This window comes from Pseudorca crassidens, chromosome 2 (genome assembly GCF_039906515.1).
Source record: "Pseudorca crassidens isolate mPseCra1 chromosome 2, mPseCra1.hap1, whole genome shotgun sequence".
Taxonomy (NCBI): domain Eukaryota; kingdom Metazoa; phylum Chordata; class Mammalia; order Artiodactyla; family Delphinidae; genus Pseudorca; species Pseudorca crassidens.
The window spans coordinates 151841807-151863542 of NC_090297.1; the positions used below are offsets into that span (position 1 = coordinate 151841807).

Below are 21736 nucleotides of genomic sequence, written 5' to 3' on the forward strand. Positions count from 1 at the left end.
GGACAAGATGGGGAGTAACACTAAACCCTCCCCCCCAACCTGGCCACAATCCCTAGGGCTGCTTATGGGGCTTTGTGCCAAGGCCATTTAAATGCTAAGGCCACTGATGAGGGGAGGGGAGTCTGTTGTGTGTATCAAGAGAACTGAATTCAGATTTGATGACATGTGTCAGGCTTCCCTGAGTGACCGAATGAGCCTGGGTAATCATGCTATTTAAGAAAAAAGGCGGCAGCTAGAGATACTGTCCCCACTTCTTCCTTTCTCTCCTCTACCCCCCAACACACCCCTCCCCCATAAAAACACCCCTAGCATCATTGGGTACAAAGCTCGGTCCCTGCTGCTCTCCTGTCTTGCCCTCATGTGCACACTCTGAGATGCTGGGCCACATATAGCACATCCTGAGCCATGCCCAGGCCTTGGATTCACCCACTGATGACCTTGGGAGCAGGCAGGGGAAACCCCAGCCACTTCCTCCTCACCTCACAGCCTCTCAGAGTTCTGACCACTGTCACTCTGGACAGAAACCTGCTCCTAGGAGAGCCACAAGGGCCTTCACCATCATAAGGCTTGAGCAGGTCCAGTCTCAGGGGTCTCTGGCTAGGCCCATGGATGTAACAGGCACTCAAGCGGAAGTGAATGCCCCATCCACCCTACTCCACCCCTCTCTTAGGAGGGAATTACCATCACTGCTTCTTAGAGAAAGTATTTGAATTTTTAAAAGGAACAGAGTCACTCCTGATCAGAGAAGCTGGCAGAGGCTGAAGGTGGCCCTGCTGAGATGGTCTGTAACAAATCTCCTAACTGAGTCTTCCCAAGGAGCTGGAAGGAGGACCAAGGAAGGGGCAGTCACCCAAAGAAGGGGTTCTTTGTCACCCAGCCAAAGAACCCCATCCAGGGCATGCCTTCCTGCTTGGGAGTGGGGAGAGAGGGAGATGACAGGAGATAAGAAAGCAACCCTCCATGGGTCCTGGTCCCCCGCGTGGTGACAGGCACTGTTACAGCCTTCCTGGCTAACATATCCAGGTTCCAGGAAGAGGACTAGCAAAGGGTGAGGACTGCAGTGAGTTCAGGCAGGAGTGAGCCCTCTTAAGCAAACACAGAGCACAAAAATAATTCCCATTCAGAGCACGATTTACTGTGGGCCTGGCAGGCCTTCCCAGCACAGAGCCCTTTTCAAACACTCAGCTTCACCCCTGAATAAGGCTGGGGAAGGGGGCGTGCAGGCACAGCTGCATTTGAATTCCACTTTTTCCAGTGGCATCAGCTTCCTGGTGACCTACTCAGGGAGCTGCCCAATAGGGGCCAATCTCAAAAGGCACCCCCAGAGAAGAGAAAACCTGTGTAGAATCAGGTGTCAGGCCCTCAAGGACAGGAACACCTAGATCCTCTGGAGGAGCAGGCCTCGCTCAAGCAAACACTTGTCTGGCAACAGCAAACCCAGACCCTTATCATTCATGGAGCACTGCTGCAGACTTGATCAGACGTGAGCCTCCCAAATTCCAAGAGATAAGTATTGCTGTTGCCCCATTTCATAGATGGGGAAATGGAGGCTCAGAGATGTTATGTGATGAACATCTCTCCTGGCTCTAAATCCTTCGTATTGTATCTATCATGTTGCCCTGAATCTGCCAATTATCATAGTAGCAAAATGTTCAGGATGGGGCTCTCCCTATTACGAGGAAAGATGGAAATAAGGATGTGGATAAAACTCAAGACATTTCCAAAGTCAAGGCAGCACTGGAAATTATCTGTCACCATTACTGATCCCAGCATTCCTGACTACAAAATCTGAGCTGGGGGTGGAATGCCCTCTCTAGGCAAGAGCAGTGCATCGTGTTAGGCAACGGTGTGCTAGTGAGACCCATTGGCTCTACCTCCAGAATGATCTCCCATTGGCCCGCCTTATCCAAGTCATCATCTCAACTCAAATCAGCCTCCTAACCAGCCTCTCTTCTTCCATTCCTGCTCCCCTTCAAACTATTCTTTATGTAGTAGCCGGAATGATGTCTCTTTTTCACATCTTTCCCCACTTATAAAAGTAATTCATGACAATTGAAGAAGATTGGAAAAATCAACAGAAGATAAAGGAGAAAAAAAAAAATCCCCCATACATCCAGTGTCCAGAATTAACCTCTGTAAACACTGAGGCAGCCATCGAGGCTTCCATCTATGTAGGTGCGTGATGGACGTGCATGTACATATCATTATCTTTACAAAATTGGTACTATGATAACAGTTTTAGATTTTTTAACAAACTTTTTATTATATACATTTTCCAGGCTTAAGCTATTCTTTTTTAACTATGCTTTCTGGTTTGGGTTTTTTTTTTTTTTTTGCATAGTTGATACATGCACATGGTACTACATTTGGAAAGGACAAAGAATCTACATTGAAAACACCATCTTTCCTTCATCCCATCCCTCAGCCACCATTTCCCTCCCCTGGGGCAACTCTGATTACCAAATAAGCTGGGTTTTTTCTTGTGGACCAAATAATCTCTTAAAATCATAAAGCAGATCACGTCACTCCCCTCCTTAAAACTCTCCAATGGCTTCCCATGGCCCTGGCCGTAACATCCAGGCTCCTAACCAGGTCCCGTGTGACCAGGCTCTGGCCCTCCTGGCTTCTCCAGTCTCCCTCTCCAGCCCCACTGTTACTGCCAACCCTGTTCTGGCTGCGGGGATTTTTCTTTTGCTGTTCCCTCTGTCTGGAATCCTCTTCCTTCAGGTCTTTGTGCAGCTGGCTCCTTCTCACCCTTCAGGCCTGGACTGAGCTAGTCTCTCTCCAGGGCAGGTTTCACTGGCCTCACCATCTAGGACCTCCCCTGCCTGTCCCCACACATACACTGTCTATCACATCACCGTGTCATACTTCTGAAAATCACACAGGATCTAATATTGTCTTGGTTACTTATTTCAAGTTATTTATTGCCGGTCTCCCCCCTCTAGAAAGAAGGCTCTCTGAAGGCAGGCACACTACCTGTCTTGGTCACCCTTGAAGCCCTGCTGCCTAGCACAGGGCCTGGCACATAATAGGAGCTCAACAAATTTCTGTTAAAGGGATGAATGAGGGTGACTGCAATGCTGGTTCTCATCACTGAGAGCCTACCTGCAGGATCTCCAAGCTCCAAGAACCAATCTCCTGGCCATCCTCTCCCATCACTGGTGATGGGGTTAGAGGGTCAGAGAAGAGAGAGAGAGGAGTCCATTGTCCAAGGCACTGTGGGTGGGCAGCAGCTGCCTGCTCTTCTTCCTCACTGTCACACAGCTTATCCCTTACTTGTGTTGTGCATTTGCAGGGTCCAGAATCAGACAAGAAGCTTGTGACAAACCCAAATTCCTAGTAAACACTCCAACTGCAAGTTGAAAGTTGAAGGTGAAACTTTTGCCCCTTACTTACCCCAAATCCCACATCCAGTCTGCCCAGGCAGCTGGGATATTCCAGGTTCCCAAGTGAGCCCCGGCAGCAGGCAACACAGATGCCACCTATGCCACCTCGGGAGCAGAGCTCCCCCTGGAACATCCTCAGCCCATCCCACCTGATTCTTCCCCAGGGCTGCAGACACTGGGGCTCCTGTCAGCCCCAGAGACACAAATGCGCATCCAATCCTGAGCCAGCAGCCCAGGTCAGGACACTCTTGGGGATATGCTTCCTTCCTGGGGCCTGATTTCCACTGAGAACACTACAGTTGGGCCAAGATTTATTTTTAAGAATGAGGAAAAGGAGGGAATAAAATGCCTTTCACAAAAGTTGTAAAGGGAGGGAGGGAGGGAAGGAGAGGAAGGAGAAAAAGAAAAAAAAAACGACTTCACAAGGTGGAACTATGCAAGGAGTAGGAAGGTGCTAAAATCAGGAAAGGGTGGGAAGAAGTGTGAGGTTTCTTCCTTCCCAAAAGTGGACAATTATTATAATTGATTAAATGAGCACAACCCCAAAATGCTCTTCTGGGGTCTGTACAAAGTCAGTTAAGTAATAATGGCAATAACAGGTCACATTTCTCCAGCATTTACTATGTGCCAGGTACTGTTGTATGAGCTTCACTTTATTAAGACAACCCCACGAAGTGAGTACTGTTCATATTAAACCCATTTTACAGATGAGCAAGCAGATACACAGCAGTAAGATTAAACTTCTCAAGACCATGTCTCCAGTGGCAGTATCTGGGATCCAACTCCAGAGCCCTGTCTCTTAACCTCTAAGCTAGGCTTACAATGGTCCAACTACCATCCTGGCATTCATACCTTCCAAACCAGTATCCCTCAACTGATCATTAGATGCCAGTTTCAAAGATGTGTGCATTAACTCTGACCATTTTGCATAGGGGAAAATCTAGAAAAGTTAAGGGACTCGCCCAAGCTCACACTGTCCATAGACGGGAAATTAGGACCAAAGTATGCTGAACCCCAGCATCTCGAGCGCCACTCCCCAAGGGCGCACAGTAGAAAGCAGGGTCTCTGGAAACTCCGCCCAGAGCAGCAGCATCTTCTCTTGCTGTCTTTTCGCCAGACCCCTTCAAGCGCCAGCGCCAAGGCGCCCTGTCCGGAAATTCCCAGAGTCAAAGCAAACTTCCCAGGAAAACTCCTCGGCTTCCTCCTAGCCCTTGTCACGGAGGCGGCTGCCAAGAGCGCCGCTGGAGTCCTTGCAGCTGCCGTCGGCCCTCCAGGGCTGGAGGCCGCCGCTCGTGCGCTCGGGGTCCTCCCGGAAAGGTCCAGGGCTGAAGTTCAAAATTCACTTCCCGCCCAGGCCCAGCTCGCGGCTCCGCCCGTGACTCTCCGGCAACCCCCACGTCTCTTGCCCTCCCCAGCTCCAGTTAAGTAATGGAGCACCTCCAGGCTGGAAGACCAGGCGGGCAGATGGGAGAATCCCGCGGGCGATCCCTGCGCGTCTGGGGACTGGAAGCAGCCGGCGCGCACGTGTGTGTGTGTGTACGTGTGTGTGTGTGTGTGTACGTGTGTGTGTGTGTGTGTGTGTGTTTACGCACAGAACGCGCGGGGTGGGAAAACAATGGCGAGCCGCTGGTAACAGAGCGACTAGCCCCCCTTCCCACCTCCGTACCTCCCTACCCCCAGGCACATTTGCTTTTGCACAGAGACAGGGATGAAAAGATTCACCTCCGACATCCAAAGGCAGGAGGTGGAGGGGTGGTAAGAAGAAGGCTAGGGTGGGAAGAGAAAGGGGGGTGAAACTGGAGCAGCCGGAGCAGAAAACAAACAGGATGCAGCGCCCGGCTGGTCCGCTGGGAAGCGAACCTGGAAGGGTGAGAGGGGCTGCGTGGCTGGCCCCCGGCACCCCACACAACCAGGACAGGGGTAGATCTGCGCCTCGGTGCGGGCACCGGAGCCCCAAGCCGGACGCGCACTGGTCGTCTCGGCTTCCCGCTGGGAAATCCTTGAACTGGGCGCACAGACGGGCTGGTGAGAAAGACCTAGTGCCCCCGGCCGGTGGGCGAGAAGCGGCCGTGGCGGGGTGGGGGCACCCCAAGCCCGGCTCCTGTGGTGCGCACACAGAAACAGACACCCACGGCCTTACCAGGCTGCCACCTCTCTCCACAAGGAGCCGGGTCTGCCCGCGAACAGACGCCACCGCCGGAGTAGTGAGGGGTAGGTGGGGGTCCGCTCCTTTTTAAAAAACTTTGCAAAGGATGGAAACTCGCAGAGAAGAGAGCCGGCGTGTGCCCAGAAACGCGAGGTCGCGAGTGTCAAAACTTCGGAGGGCTGGAGAGGGGGGCGCGGCGGCGCGCTCTGGGCACGGAGGGGGCGCACTTACTACTCAGCCGGGCGCTGGGCTCGCGGCTCTCGGCTCTGCGCTCCTGCTACTCCTCCGTCCGGGTCCTCGCGGCTGGCAGCCTGGGCTTCCCGCTCACATGCCCCGGCGACGCTACGAACGGGCGCGCTGGGCTGGGGCGGCTGGGCTGGGAGGAGGCACGCCCCCAGCCGTCGGCCGGGGAGTCGCTCGGGACTCGTGGCGACCCCGGGTCCGCACCCTACTACTGGCCGCCGTCCGGGGCGGAGAGCTCCGTTCCGGCCGGGCGGCGCCCTCCGCCGAGCCAGGTCGCTCTCTGCACTTTGCCCTCTGCCCTCAGCTCGCGGCCGTCTCCCTGCCTTCCGCGGTACTGCTCCCTGACTCGCCGGTTGCTGCGCCGGCCCTCCCGGCTCTCCCGCTCCGCGCTCAGAGCCTCGGCTCGGTCCCAAATCAGGGCCTCGGAGGCTGACCGCTGCGCCCCAGGTTCAGACCCGGACTCGCAGCTCCGGGGCCGGGGTTCCAAGACCCGCACTCATACAGTTAAGTTCCAAGCCGGGACTGGGAGCAGGGCGCTCGTTGCTCGCTGCTGCGAGGCGACTCCACAGCCTCAGAGGAGAAAGAGGGAGGGAGACAGAGAGCGGGCCGGGGGAGGAGGAGGGAGGAGGAGGGAGGAAGGGTGGGGAGATGGAGAAGGAGGGAGGGACAGAGAGTTCCCTCCTCCTCCCTGCAGCCAGGTCCCTCCAGGCATCAACAGCCGGAATCCTCTGTTGGAAAGGAAAGAGCTGAGGTTCCTGGGCGGCGGAGATGGGTGGAAGTGGAGTGAGGGGATGGAAGGAATAGAAGAAAGAGGTGTATTCTGCCCACTCTCACTGCCCAGGTATGAGGTCGTTATAGAGGATCTTCGCTCCTTAGAGCAAGACCCAAGAAGTTGTCAATCCAACTCCCAGTCTCCTAACCCCTCCAGACAGATAACCTGGATTTAGGGTTTCTTAAAAACCGTTTCAGAACCTCCCTTAGGAACCTGATCCCACCTGCAGCTAGACTGCTTCCTGATGTGTCAGACCACTCCCTAGTCCTGTCATTTTGCACTCTCTCAAGTCTTTTATTGTTTTCCTGACCTGTTCGATATGGCAGGGGGTGGGGGGGTGGGATTCCTTTAAATCAATGTATTTATTAAATGGCTATGCCTGGCCCAAATGAGTGCTGGGGACACCAGGATGAATGAGAAATGCCCTGCCCTTTCTGGAAGGAGACAGGTAGTGAACACATGATTACAGTGAAGTGGAAGAGTGCTGAGATCAGCCAGGTACATGGGGCATGGAGACCATCGAGAGCACTAGGGTCTGGGACAGAGATCAGAGTCTTCTCGGGAGAGGTGTCATCTGAACTGCATCTTGGAAAGTAGAGCAGATTAAAGGCGTGGCAGTCCTGGATCTGCAAATAACACTGTGCCCACAGTGCAGGTGGCCAGCATCTCAGCAGGTGATGGTCAGCCAGGCTCTAAGACTTCCTGAGGCTTTGGATTTCATCATTCCCCACCACCTTCCTTGGCTAAGTTGTCTTATGCATCTTTTAGGTCTCAGCCCAGATATATACTCTTCCAGAGCCTCTCTTATGGCCAAATCTGCGTCAGGTACCACACCTATGTATGGGCTCGGGAAGCCCCCCAGTCATAGATAGTATATGGTAACTGTTCATTTGTCTGACTCCCCAGTAAGCACCACAAGGGAAGGGATGTGTCTCTCCGGCTCCCTTGTGTTTAGCCAGGTCTTGGCAAAGAGCAGATCCTTGATAAATATTTGTCAATCAATTGGTTGATTGAAGGGAATCAATCAGTCACTGAGGAATTCTAAGCAGGGCCTCTGATGAGATCAGTCTAACTGAAGGCAGGGAGGCCAGTGACCAGACAATGGCGGTAACCAGGGTAAAAATAATGTGGGCCTGAGCTGGGGGTAAGGAAGATGGAAAGGAAGAAACAGGTGGGGGTAAGGAGGCGAGGGAAATCAACATTAACTCTTCAGAGTCAGGCTTTTGGACGACTGTGGATGAAGCCCTTTCAGAAACTATGAAGCCAGGTACCACCAAGCCCTTCCTCCTCCCAGCCAGCATACCTGTGTTTTCCATATGTCAGGCTGTTTTCTCTGGCCCCTGATCAGCTTCAATGGGCAGTCTCATTATGGATCCCTCCTTGTAGCTATCCTTAGCTGTGGCAAATTGAGACAGGAAGAAAGGAGAGGTGGCAAGTGGGCTTTCCGCTCTCCAATATCCCCGCCCACTATATCTTACTTCATTGGTGTGCACCCTTCCCAATCACTGCCACTTGAATTGGGATCTTTATAGTACCTGCCTACTGTGTCTTAGGCACAGTACTATTTTCATATATAACATCTCTTTGTACCTTATCCCAACTCTGTGAGGGTGGTATCATTATCCCCATTTAGGTAAGAAAAATGAAGCTCAGAGTCATAGCCAGTAAGTGATGGGAGGAAGTGATTTGACTCTGAAGATTCTAGGTCTTTCTATACTACAACACTATTTCCTGGGAACACCAATCAAACTTACACATTTAACCACTCCCTCCTTAAAACACTTCAGGATTCCACACTCTCCTGAATTTCTTCCGACCTCGCTGGTTGCCCTTTCTCAGCCTCCCTTGTTTATATTTATTCCTCCACCGTTGTCTCCAGGTGGGTGTGTCCTGTGGGCTCTCCTGTACCCCATTTTCCTTTCTCTCTACTTTCTCTCCCTGGGTGAAATTTTAACTGTTTCCATTACTTTAAATACAAATGAGGCACTGATGTTTCTCCCAATTTTTTATTTAAGTCTCCAGGACTCCATGTATCCAACCATACACTTGACATTTCTACCCAAGAACTCACAGACATCCTAAACCTAACATGTTCAGAATTGAGCCTATAACCACCCCCCTAAGCCTGTTTTATACCCTGTACCATCTTTCCCATCTCAGCAAATCGTACCACCTACCCAGTGGCTTGAACCTAAAACCTAGGAGTCATCTTTGATTCCTTCTTTCTGATCTAATCTACTTAGTGAGTGCTGTTGATCTGTCTCCAAAAATATATTCCAATCCATCTACTTCTTTGTCTTCACTGTCCCCACCCTAGCCCAGGCCATCCTCATCTCAGCTAGACTACCACAGCCTTGCTGCTTCTGAGAACTGAGACTCCTTGCAGCCACATAATTTAACTAAGGCTGCTTACATTGATGTGACTTTAATATTTGTTCCAGAAATTTCTTGCCCGGGAAGATAAGACTGTAAACCAGTAAGTAACTTCATTATTTGCCTCAGGAACTTCCTGAAAATCAATTTATCTGAACAATAGACTGCTCAAACAGCCCCCTTCTCAGGACAATAGTTTGTTTAACCTGGCAAACCACTAGCTTATCAAACAATTGTTTATTTTTCAAGACCCTCCCCTTGCTGTGTCCTTCAATCCTGAATGGTTATCTCACAAAATTTGCCCAATCCCCATATTAAAGTATCAGCCTTAAACCAGACCTCAAACCCTATAAATATCTCTTTACCTGGAAAGTGCCTCCCCAAACCCTGCCCTTCCCAGAGTGGCTCCATTTCGTTCTCTGCTCTCAACACAAATGTCCTTTCCTTCATCTTTCCTCCTTCCCCACCTACAATCATCCCCTACCCCCATCTCCCACCTTTATTCTTCTAGGCCCCATTTGCCGCCTTCATATCACTTACAACAATTGATATTTAGTTATTTTATCGGTTTTCTGTTTTCTTGTGCTTTTCTGTTTCCACTTTAGACTGTAGGCTCTGTGAGGGAAGAAACTTGTCTGCTCTACTTTCCATTTAATTTCCAGAGCCCATAGGAGATGCTCAAAATAAATTTGCTGAAGGAATGCCTTTGACTGGCTTCAGGGAGTGTGGTCTCCAATCCACTTCGTGTGGTGGCAAACATGCTCCTGAGACACTGGTGGGGGCTGCAGTGTTCGGGGCTGCTGAGGTTCTCCACACTGCTTTAACCTCCAAGGTTAGAGACAAAGTGTAAAATGCAAATGAATGTTGGAGAAGTATACAAGGATTAAATTCACAGAATCTTGTGAATTGCTTTCCTCACTGTTACAGGAGAAGGGCCTGGGAGAGAAGCTCCAGGAGAGGAAGTGAGCTGAGAGCACATGGAAATCCCTGTCTGGCTGCTTTGCCTGAAGCCCTTCCTGTTTCCCCGCAAGACCACCGGCACCTTCCACGGGCCATTTTCTCTGTGCAGCCTAGAGGAGGGAGCTTGTAGCTTGGGTCAGGTCAGGGTAGGCCCAGCCTAGCAGAGCTTGTCTGGGCACCAGCTCTTCCTCCTACTGACCGAGGAAGTGCCTTTCTAGGTCCCTATAGTCAGACATTTGAGTCAGGAGTGAATCAGGAGTATTCACTCAGGTGGGCCTCGGCTTTCAGAGAAGGCACTCCCTTCCAGCTGACGCTGGTGGGCCTCTAACTCAGTTTAACCCAAGTTTTTCCAGAGAGTTGCCCTCAGTATTGATTAGTATGGAAGCCGATCAGGAAGATAACAGGTGGATTCATAGAACGTTTAATTTGCCTATCGGAATCTGAGAATATAAGATCTGGAAGGAATCAGCCTCCCAGAACCATCTCCTCTGGTCCTCTCTTTGTGCACAGAAAGGAGAGGTACCAAGGCTGGTACTTTATACGTATGATCTCCTTTTCTTTTTCTAATTTTTATTTATTTATTTATTTGGCTGCACCAGGTCTTAGTTGTAGCTTGCGGGATCTTCACTGTGGCATGCGGTATCTTCAGTTGTGGCATGAGAACTCTTAGTTGTGGCATGCATATGGGATCTAGTTTCCTGACCAGGGTTTGAACCTGGGCCCCTGCGTTGGAAGCGTGGAGCCTTAGACACTGGACCACCAGGGAAGTCCCACGTGATCTCCTTTAATCTCTCAACAACTCTGTGAAGATGGGAATAGTTCCACTTTACAGATGAGGAAAATAACACTCAGAGAGAGGAAGGGAAGTTTCCAAGACCACATAATGAAGGGGCAAGAGTTGACATTTGAATTCAGGTTTCTGGCCCTCAAATTCATGCTTTTTCTACTATACCACCCTGCTTCACTTCTTATGGGGTCCTTAGACTCTGAACCATACAAACTAACACTTGAGTATTATTTAACAGCCTAGATTCTAGCTTAGACCCTAGAAGTAGAAACAGCTCTTTGCTTCTTACGTGACAGTCAGCCTCCCATCCCCCAAGTGGAGGACTTTCTCCCAATGAAGGACAGAGGTCTCAACCCATACTACCCCCCGCAACACAATTGCACGTGTGCACACACAGGGACCCCACTCGGTGCGTGTGCTCTTGAGTGCACTAGTGCTGATGACTTGAGTCCTTTACATATACAAACACATGCACACACACACACGCACATGCGTGCTTCTAAAACATCTTTGCTCTATTCTTCACATGTGTAGCTACTATGGGGAATCGAGCAGGGGGAAGAGGGCTGGAGTAGTCATTCTCACCTCCAGAACTAGCAGGCATTCTCTCTGTAAATTTAATTACTAGTAGTCCTAAATGCTGGGGATAAAAAGCAGGCCACATGTCTCAATGGTCAACTTGGAATGGGTGCAGTGCAAGGACAGCCACCTCCCTCTGAGAGGGCACCTGCCACACACACACACACACACACACACGCATGCATGCACACACACGCACACACGTGCACGTACACACAATGGTTGTTTTTTTCTTCTCTCTTTCTATTCTTTCCCATCCCTTCCTTCAGAGGGGGGCCATTGGGCCCCACCTGAAAAGGCAGCTGATTGAGGGACGGAGTGAAAGAGGTAAAGAGGGTGTCCGCTTCCCAGAAGCCTGGGCAATTTAGAAAATCCTGCTGCAGCCTCCCCTCCTCACTTCCACCCCACCCCGGGGCTTATACTGCCCCACCCCCACCCCCTAACTTTTTTTTTTAACTCTCTTTCCTGTCTTGAGGAGACCTAGATCTCATCCTGGGAGGGACTGGCAACAATTAACAAAGGCACCATGGAGTAAAGACAATTAACAATCCAGAAAAGAGGGGAAAGAGAGGCTTTGTTCTGGTCTCCATGGCAACGGGGGGGGGAGGAGGAAGGAGGAGGAGGAGAAGGGCCATCCAGAGAGGCTGATACTTTCACTTTCCTTTCATCCCTCCCCTCTCCCGCCCCCTTGGGTTTCTGCCGGGGAGACTGAGGGGATTTTGAAGAGAACAGGGCTAGGACAGGCCAAGTCCGCAGGCTGCAGATTCGAGGTGGGTGACTGAGGCTCGTGCCCCAGCTGAGGACTCACTGAGGAATCGAGGCCAGAGGGACAGCCTTGGACCTGAAGCAAAGGCGTCCTCCCTTCCTCCTCCTTCTCTGAAGGGCTTATCTTGTGCTAAGAACTGTACCCAAAGTCTCTGTTCCCGACAGCTCGTGGCCAAAAGAGCTTGGGTGGCTCGTGCTTACTTCCTCATCGGAACACAGTGGAAAGTGGGGCGAGGGGCAGGACTGGCCGCCACAAATTACAGGGCCCACTGCAAAATGACACGTGGCATCTTTGTTTCAAAGTATTAAGAATTCAAGATGGCGATAGCAGCATTAAATCAAGCGCAGGGCATGTATGGCTGCACAGGTTGAAGGCCCTGGAAGCTGGCCCTGTCAGAAGGCAGCCTGGGGGCTGGGCTCTGCCTGCCCGCCCAGTGAATGTGCGTGTTGAGGGGGGAGGGAGAGAACACTCTGGAGCAAGTCTTTCCTTCCTGGATTTCTATTTCCTCATCCATTAAGGAGGAGATTGAACTAGGTGATCTGGGCTAGGTCATCTGTGAGTCAGGGCTTCCTCTTCCCCAAGAGAAGGACTTTCCAGGCTTCTCTCCACTGCACACAGTTCTGAGCTCCACCTCAGAGAGAAACCAAGTACAGAACACTCATTCCTAAGAGTGGGGTGTTCCAGTGCCCAGCTCTCCAAGGCTCCCCTGCTTGGAAAAGGCAGAAGACAATGATGTACAAGCGCCACAACCCAGCTGGAGATCATTGCTGTGGGTTTGCAGGGAATTAGAAGGCACCTTCGATATCACAAGGTGTTTGTAGCCAGAGCAGAAGTGTCTTGGCAGGAGAAGCTAGGCACACCAGCCCAGCCTTGTGGGTGGGCCTCTCCGTTAGGCACAGGAGACTGGCTGCCAGGACATTTCTTGCTCCCAGCAGCCCTAATGTCTTGAGACAAAATGGGTCAGGGACTCCACAGTCTTATCCTTCTTGGGCTCAGCCTTACTGCCCTGTGGGTTCAAGTGAAATGAAGACTATTAATCAGAAATCCAAATCAAGGAGAAAAAAATTCAGCTCCGTCAGAGGCCCCAAACTGGGCAAAAAGTCAAAGGTTCTGCTCTCTGCTCTTATCTCTCTGCCTGGAGGGTATCCTCCCAGGAACTCCTTTTAGGGATGCTATTATGGGCCCTTCCCCAGATTCCTATATCCTAGCTCTTAATACTTCAGAATGTGACATATTTGGAGACAGGGTCTTTACAGAGGCAATTAAGTTAAACTGGAGTAATTAGGGTGAGCCCTAAGCCAATAGGACTGTTGTCTTTATAAGAAGAGGAAATTTGCATGCAGACACACACAGAGGAAAGACAAGGAGAAGATGGCCACCTCCAAGCCAGGGAGAGAGGGCTGAGACAGATCCTTCCCTTGTGGCCCTCAGAAGGAACCAACTCTGCCAACACCTTGATTGTGGACTTCTAGGCTCCAGAACTGTGAGAAAATAAACTTCTGCTGTTTAAGCCACCCACTCTGTGGCACTTTGTTAGACCAGCCCTAGCAAGTAACCATGGGTGCTTAGGGGTTGGGAGGTCTGCACAACCTTGAGGCTGCCTGGACTCAGAGAATGTGTCTGCATGAAGGGGAAGGCTTTTGCACTTGCATTGCAGCACTATTTTAACTTGAAACAAAACTGAGCTATTACTCTCTTCCCTCATAGACCAGTCTTTTAAATGTTTTATTTCTTTTGGTATCGGTTTAACACATTTTATTGTTTTTAATCCCTTTAGTCTTTTATTTTTCTGGTTTTAATGATTTTACTTATCTCAGTCATTTTTAATCTCTGTTTTTTCTTTCTTCTAGATATTTTATACTCTTTTATCTCATCTTATCTTCTAGATTTATTGTTATTGTATTATCTTTTTATTTTCCATCTACTATTTCTAACCTTTGCCTTACCGTGTCTTTGTTCCATCTTTTAATTTCTTTTTAGTTTATTTGGTTTGTTTTTAGTTCATATTATCACTTTGCCTGCTGCCTTTTTGTAGAACTGGTCTTACCATCTTTTTATTTCTTCTTAGTTTATCTTTTTATTGACTGTTGTATTATCTTCCATATTTTACTGTTTTCAATTCTCTCAGCTTATTAAATGCCGAGGCTGGAAACACAGCCCTCAGGGGAGAGCTGGGATGCTAACCCAGCCCCCAAGCTGAGGAGGCTGGAGGCTGTACCTCCTTGAGCTGACCCTCCCAGCAATTCCCAATAGATGCCCAGTTTGCTGCAAAGCTGGCTCCTCCCATCTATAAGAATTAATCTGTGTAATATAAGAGACCTTGGGATAAAATTCTCCCCGGAAGATATCAGGTTTGCTTATAGTAATAGCACATTAGAACTGTTGGAAGAGCCTAGCTTTCTCACATCATATGCCATCAGACTGCACTGCATCATCTAACACTTAAGCATCACTAGATGTTAGACCAAGGCTGTAAAGAAACCACACTATTTGTAAGGGTGGCTGTGGTGGGTAGGAATTTCGCTTCGGGAAGGAATCCCAGCATAACTCCTCAGGTTTAATTTTGACAAGAAACCAAGTTCTCTGGATCCTTGCAACAAAAGTCCTTGGGAAGAGGTACAGTGGAGGGTCTTCTGAAATCCTTACATCTTAGCTGTCTCTCATTCATTCATATATTTGATAAATATTGAGAACCTACTATGTGCATGAACTGTGTGCTAGGCAATGATGACAAAGTGAAGAGCAAAAAGAGCTAGTCTCCTTGCCATCATAAAGTTTATAGTCTAATAAAAGTATCTTTACCTATGACTAATCTGATTTGCCCTCCTTCCATGCAAGATTAAAAGAGGTTATTGTGTCGGAGACTGCTAGTTTTCCCACAAGATGTTTTTCTCTTCTAGAATAATACAAGTTTTTGCTGAGAAACTGACTGCCAATCAAAAGGCTGCATTTCCTCATCTCCCTTGCAGCTAAACATGGCCACGTGCCTAGGTTCTGCCCTATAGGACCTAAGCAGAAGTGATAATACAACTTCCTGGCTGCCCTATAGTAAAGTAATACGTGCAACTCTCTGGTCATGTCCTTAACAAGAAAGGAAGTAATCTGCCCATTCTTTCTCCCTTATGGTGGCAGGAGCTGTACTAGGTATCTCAGACCATGAGATGGGGCATTAAAAAAGGAGTCTGGGTCTCTGATACTACAGAGCCCCTATGAAGCTCTGTACAGCTTATTTTTGGAAAATTACAGGAGAGACTAATAAACCGAGACACTATGACACTGGCCTTTGTTACAGTAGCTGAATCGGTTCTCTTTAGCATGTAGGTCGCCTCCAAAACTTTCCCTTCTTTTGAGGTGAGCCTGGAATCATGTCCTTCTGAGAAGTTTCAGAGAAGAGTTAGATATATCCCTGCTGGGTTGCTCCTGTAGGCAAGAAAGAGAACATTTCCTTGTCACCAGGGTGCATGAGGGTGGATGAGCTGCCACATTTCATGACTGTACAAGCCTCCTCGCTGCGTCCTGTTTTCTTGAGTCCTGGAAAAGTAAGCTAGGTCTTAGCTCTTGTTCCCACTTTAAAAATCCTTTTCATGAAAAAACTATGCAAACAGAAGAACCTATTCTGTTAAAAACTATCTTTCATCAAAGGAATCTACACCAATGACCATACTGACCCCACCCCTCCACCAGCAATGTGATTCCTCTCCAAATTTTCTATTGTTGGCTTAGAACTCCAAGTTGGCCCTGAAAATGGTTACTTTCATGCTCCCCAGTCACACTTTCAGTTACTTCTTCAGCTGTTGGAGCTCCCTGCCATCAGCCCGGCCCCTCTGCAAACAGAGGCTGCTGTGAAAGCCTGCAGGTTCTTCCACCACTGAAAGCTCAGTAGAATCCTAACACTGTGAATTTAGTCTTGCTTCTACCCAATCAAGTGACAGTAAACCCTTGTATTTGTCTGCTCAGGCTACTGTAACAAGATGCTGTAGACTGGGTGGCCTAAACAACAGAAATTCATTCCTCACAATTCTGGAGGCTAGAAGTCCAAGATCTAGGTGCCAGCTGATTGAATTCCTGATGAGAACTCTCTTCCTGGCCTGTAAGCTGCTGACTTCTCCCTGTATTTGTACTTGGTGAAGAGAGAGAGCTTTCATCTCTCTTCTCTTCCTCTTCTTATAAGAACACTAATTCCCATCATGGAGGCCTACCCTCATGATCTCATCTAGACCTAATTACCTCCCAAAGGTCTCACATCCAAATCACACTGGGGGGTTAGAGCTTCAACATGTGTGTTCTGGGGGGACACAAACATTCAGTCCATAATACCCCTCATCCCCACTCCTTTCTGTCTTCAGTCCTTAAAATAAATAAATTGAGTCATAATCCTGTATAATTCTAAACTATCAAAGGATAATAGTTACATCCTTCCAGAAGATTCCTTGAAGTTTCCTCCTAATATCTAAAGTAGTTCTCCCAGCACGGGGCTGGATAGGTTTCTCAGTAAAAACTCCTATTACTTTTTTTTTCCTTCCAGTTTTATTGAGATACAATTGACATACAGCACTTATAAGTTTACAGTGTACAGCATAATGATTTGACTTCCATATGTCATGAAATGATTACCACAAAATTTATTGAACATCCATCATCTCATATAGATACAAAATTAAACAAAAAAACTTTTTTTTCTTGTGATGAGAACTCTTAGGATTTACTCTCAAGAATTTCATATATAACATACAGCAGTGTGGGTTGTATTTATCATGCTGTATATTATATCCCTCGTACTTATTTGTCTTATAAGTGGAAGTTCGCACCATTTGACCAGTTTCATCCAGTTCCCCCTCCAGCCACCCCTGCCTCTGGTAACCACAAATCTGTTCTCTTTTTCTATGAATTTGTTTGCTTTTTAAAAAAATTTTTATTGGAGTATAGTTTATTTACAATGTTGTGTTAGATTCAGGTGTACAGCAAACTGAATCAGTTATACATATACATATACCCATTCTTTTTTTAGATTCTTTTCCCTTATAGGCCATTGCAGAATATTGAGTTGTGTTGCCTGTGCTATATAGTAGGTTCTTATTAGTTATCTATTTTATATATAGTAGTGTATATATGTCAATCCCAATCTCCCAATTTATCCCTCTGCCCTGGCCTTTTTTTTTTTGAAGTATAATTGACCTTCAACACTATGTTAGTTCCTGTAACACAACATAGCATAGTGATTTAGTATTTCTATACATTTCAAAATTATCACCACGATAAGTCTAGTTATGATATGTCACTATAACAAAGGTAATACATAGTTATGTACTATATTCCCCATACTGTACATAGCAATATATATATATGATTATTTTAAGTTGCTGATCTCTTAAATTCAAACACACTTTAACAACCCTCCATTTTTACTCCTCCCACCCCCATCACATTTAATGTTTTTTTTGTTTTTTTGTTTTTTTTTTTGGCGGTCCGCGGGCCTCTCTCTGTTGTGGCCTCTCCTGTTGTGGAGCACAGGCTCCGGACACGCAGGCTCAGCGGCCATGGCTCACGGGCCCAGCTGCTCTGCGACATGTGGGATCTTCCCGGACCAGGGCATGAACCCGCGTCCCCTGCATTGGCAGGCGGACTCTCAACCACTGCGCCACCAGGGAAGCCCACATTTAATGTTTTTGACATGATATTTTACATCTTTTTGTTTTGTGTATCCCTTAACTACTTATTGTGGATATAGCTGATTTTACTGTTTTTGTCTTTTAACTTTCCTACTAGCTTTATACATGGTTGATTTATACTACCTTTACTGTATATTAGCCTTTACCAACGAGATTGTTCCATTTGTAACTTTCATGTTTCTCATGGCCTTTTCTTTTTTGGTTAGAGGGGTCCCTTTAACATTTCTTGTGAAGCTGATTTGGTGGTGCTGAACTTTTAGCTTTTGCTTGTCTGTAAAACTTTTGATCTCTCCGTCAAATCTGAATGAAAGTCCTGCCCGGTAGACCATTCTTGGTTGTAGGTTTTTCCCTTTCATCACTTTAAATATATCCTACCACTCCCTTCTGACCTGCAGAGATTCTGCTGAAAAGTCATCTGATAGTCTCCCTTGTATGTAACTTGTTGCTTTTCTCTTGCCACTTTTAATATTTTATCTTTAATTTTTTTTCATTTTTAATTACAGTGTGTCTTGGTGTGGTCCTCTTTGGGCTGATCCTATTTGGGACACTCTGTGCTTCCTGGACCTGGATGTTTCATTTCCCAGATTAGGGAAGTTTTCAGCTATTATGTCTTCAGATATGCTCTCTGTCCCTTTCTGCCTCTCTTCTCCTTCTGGGACCTCTGTAATGTGAATATTAGTGTGCATGATATTGTCCCAGAGGCCTCCTAAACTGTCCTCATCTCTTTTTATTCCTTTTTTTCATTTTCCTGTTCAGCTTCAGTGATTTCCACTTACTGTGTCTTCCAGCTTGCTGATCTGTTCCTCTGTATCATTTAATCTACTGTTGATTCCTTTTAGTGTATTTTAAATTTCATTTATTGTATTCTTCATCTCTGTTTGGTTCTTTTTTGTATTTTCTAACTCAGTTAAAAACTTCTAACTTCTCACTCTGTTCATCCATTCTTCTCCCAAGTTCTTTGAACATCTTTGCAGTCATTACCTCAAACTCTCTGTTGAGTAGATTGCCTATTTCCACTTCACTTAGTTCTTCTTCTGGGATTTTACCTTGTTCTTTCATTTGGAAGATATTCCTGTCACCTCATTTTGCCTAATTTGCTATTTTTATTTCTATGTAACTGGTAGGTTGGTTACATTTCCCAACCTTGGAGAAATGGCCTTTTGAAGATCCTATACGTTCCAGCAGTGCTCTCCCTTGTGATCATCAGAGCTATATGTTCTAGGGGTGCCCTATATTTGGGCTGCATAGGTCCTCCTCTGGTGGCAGGCTGACTACTGTGGGCAGTCTGGTAGGCATGGCTGGCCCCTGGTCTGGTTGGTTGCCAGGGCTGAGTCACAAGGGTGCTGGCTACAAGGCCCTGAAGGATCTTGGGGCTAGTGCTGGCCCAGTGGTGGGTAGAGCTGGGTTCTGCAGTGGGTGGTTGTGAGTCTGAGGGTCCCAGATCTAGTGTCAACCTGCTGGTGGGAAGGGCCAGTTCCTGACGTGGCTGGCTGCAGGGTCTGGGGTGTTGGCCTGCTGGTGAGTGGGGCTGGATCCTGGGACAGCTGGCTGAGGGGTCCAAGGTGTCTCGGAGCTGGTATGGGCCTACTGGTGGGTGGGGCTGGGGCCCAGGGGGTCCTGGGGTTGGTGCTAGCTTGCTTGTGGGTGGGCTGTGTCCTGGTTTGGGAGGTTGCAATGCTATGGTAGTCCTAGGGCTGGTTTCTGCTGTCGGCAGGTGGGGCCAGGGTCCATGGGATCCCAGGGCTGGTGCCTGCCCATTGATGAGTGAGGCCAGGTCCTGGGGCTAGTGCTGGCCCACTGGTGGGCAGAGCTGTGTCCTGGCTGCAGGACCCTACGGGTCCCGGGGCTAGTGCCAGTGAACTGGTGTGTGGTGCTGGGTCCTGGGCCCTCTGTTGCACAGGCCCAGGTTCCAGGGCCGCTATGGGCTCAAGGAGTCTTAAGGCAGCAGGCCTGCTGGTGGGTGGGGCTGAGACTCTGCCCAGCTAGTTACATGGCCTAAGGCATCCCGGTCCTGGGTCCCACAGGCTGGTGGGCAGGTTTGGGTCCCAGCCCTAATAGGCTAGAGGGAGGACTCCAAAGTGGCACTTACCAGCGCCAGGGTCCTCATGGTAGAACAAACTCCCCGAAATGGCTACTGCCAGTGTCTTTGTCCTCAGGTTGAGCTCCAGTTTCCTCCTGCCTCTCCGGGAGGCTCTCCAAGATCAGCAGGTGGGTCTGACCCAGGTTCCTTTCAAATTACTGCTCTGCCCTGGGTCTCAGAGCATGTGAGGTTTTGTGTGTGCCCTTTAAGAGTGGAGTTTCTATTTCCCACAGCCCCCTGGCTCTCCCCTGAAATGAGTCCTGTTGGCCTTCAGTGCCATACATTCTGGAGGCTCGTCTTCCTGGTGCAGGACTCCCAGGCTGGGGAGCCTGCTATGGGGCTCTGATCACTCACTCCTCAGGGAGAACCTCTGCAATTGTGATTATCCTCCTGTTTGTGAGTTGCCCACCCGGGGGTATGGGTCTGGACTATACCACATCACTGCCCTCCTTATCCATCTTGTTGTGGTTCCTTCTTTGTATCTTTAGTTGCAGAAGCTGTTTTCTGGTAGTCTTCCAGTCTTTCTCATCAATAGTTGCTCTGTAAATAGGTGTAATTTTGGTGTCCCTGTGGGAGGAGGTGAGCTCAGGGTCTTTCTGCTCCGCCATCTTGGCCCTAAACTCCTATTACTTTTTATTTTAGGATGTAACTAGATCTATGAAATAATTTCATTTCTAAGAATTAGGTCCTTTTTTGCAGTTCTATGTGGAAAATGAGGCAAAGGTGAATTGGCCATTTCAATCTCAATGTCACTAAGCTTCTAGATTCTTCAAATGGTAGTCAGTCTGTGAGGATATCTGTGGTAGTAAGTCTCCAAGATGGATTCCCAGTGATGCCCACCTCTAGGTGTGCATGCCCTTGCCCTGCTGTAATCCCTTTCCACTGAGTGTGAGCTGGACTTAGTGACTCATTTCTGATGAACAGAATACGGTAGAAGTGACAATATGTGATTCGGAGACCAGGTCATAAAAGGCAGATTGGCGTTTGGATCATTCACTCTGAGAGAAGTCACCTGCCATGTCAAGCAGCCTTGTGGAAAGGCCCATGTGGTAAGGCACTCAGGCCTCCTGCCCACGGCCATGTGAGTGAGCTTGGAAGCAGACACTCCAGCCCCAGTCAAGTCTTCAGAGACTGCAGCCCTGGCTGATAACTTCCCAAGAGACCTCCTAAGAGAATCTGAGCCAGAATCACTCAGCTAAGCACACCTGGATTCCTGTAGATTCGCAGAGCTCTTTCTGGAGTGAAGAAGAGTTATTTTGACTGGTGAATCCATTTAAAATGTCTTATCTGAAGCCTTTACTGGCCACCCTTATCTTCACACCAGCCATCCATGGCACCCTGAGAACACCTCTGTTATGGTACTTGGCACTGCATTGTAATTGTCTGATTACTTCTATCTCCATCATTAGGCTGGGAGATTTTTTCAAGGCAGAGACTGTGACTTATTCAACTTGTTCTTAGAACAGAGCAGTCTCTGACCCATAGTACAAGATCAACAAATATGTCTTACATGAATGAATAAGAATATATTAATGAAGGAAGGAATAAATAAAGGAATAAATGAGTTGGCCTTGGAAAAAAACTAAGTAGCCTGAGGAAAATTCCTTCCCCCTCAGATTTCTGTTCACCTATCAAATGAAGGGATTGGACAAGTTTATGACTAAGATCCCTTTCCATTCAGACCTTCCATGATTCATGATTGAAGATGAGAGTGGGAACCTATGCCTTCTATGACCTTCAAAAAGCAATGTTGGGAAGAAAATAATAAAGATAAGAGTGGAAATCAGTGAAATAGGAAACAGACCAACAATGAAGAAAATCAATGAAAGTAAAGGCTGGTTCTTTGAAAAGATCAGTAAAATCGATAAACTTCTAGCTAGACTGATCAACAACAAAAGAGGAAAGACACAAATTACCAACATCAGGATGAAAAGGAGGGAGCATCACTTCAAATCCTGTAGACATTAAAAGG

At 48.1% G+C, this 21736-nt stretch overlaps 1 protein-coding gene across 6 annotated transcripts in view; it reads right to left on the minus strand.

The window, feature by feature from the left end:
• SOX13 (SRY-box transcription factor 13) overlaps nucleotides 1-6374 on the minus strand; it is a 44400-nt gene extending 38026 nt beyond the window's left edge. For 4 of the 6 annotated variants that reach the window (XM_067729344.1, XM_067729342.1, XM_067729343.1 and 1 more), the window contains exon 1: nucleotides 5767-6374. The gene's annotated coding sequence lies outside the window, so the exon portion shown is untranslated. The remainder of the gene's footprint in view (nucleotides 1-5766) is intronic. The other 2 variants (XM_067729345.1, XM_067729346.1) reach the window with 2 other exon arrangements.
• Nucleotides 6375-21736: the final 15362 nt, after the last annotated feature.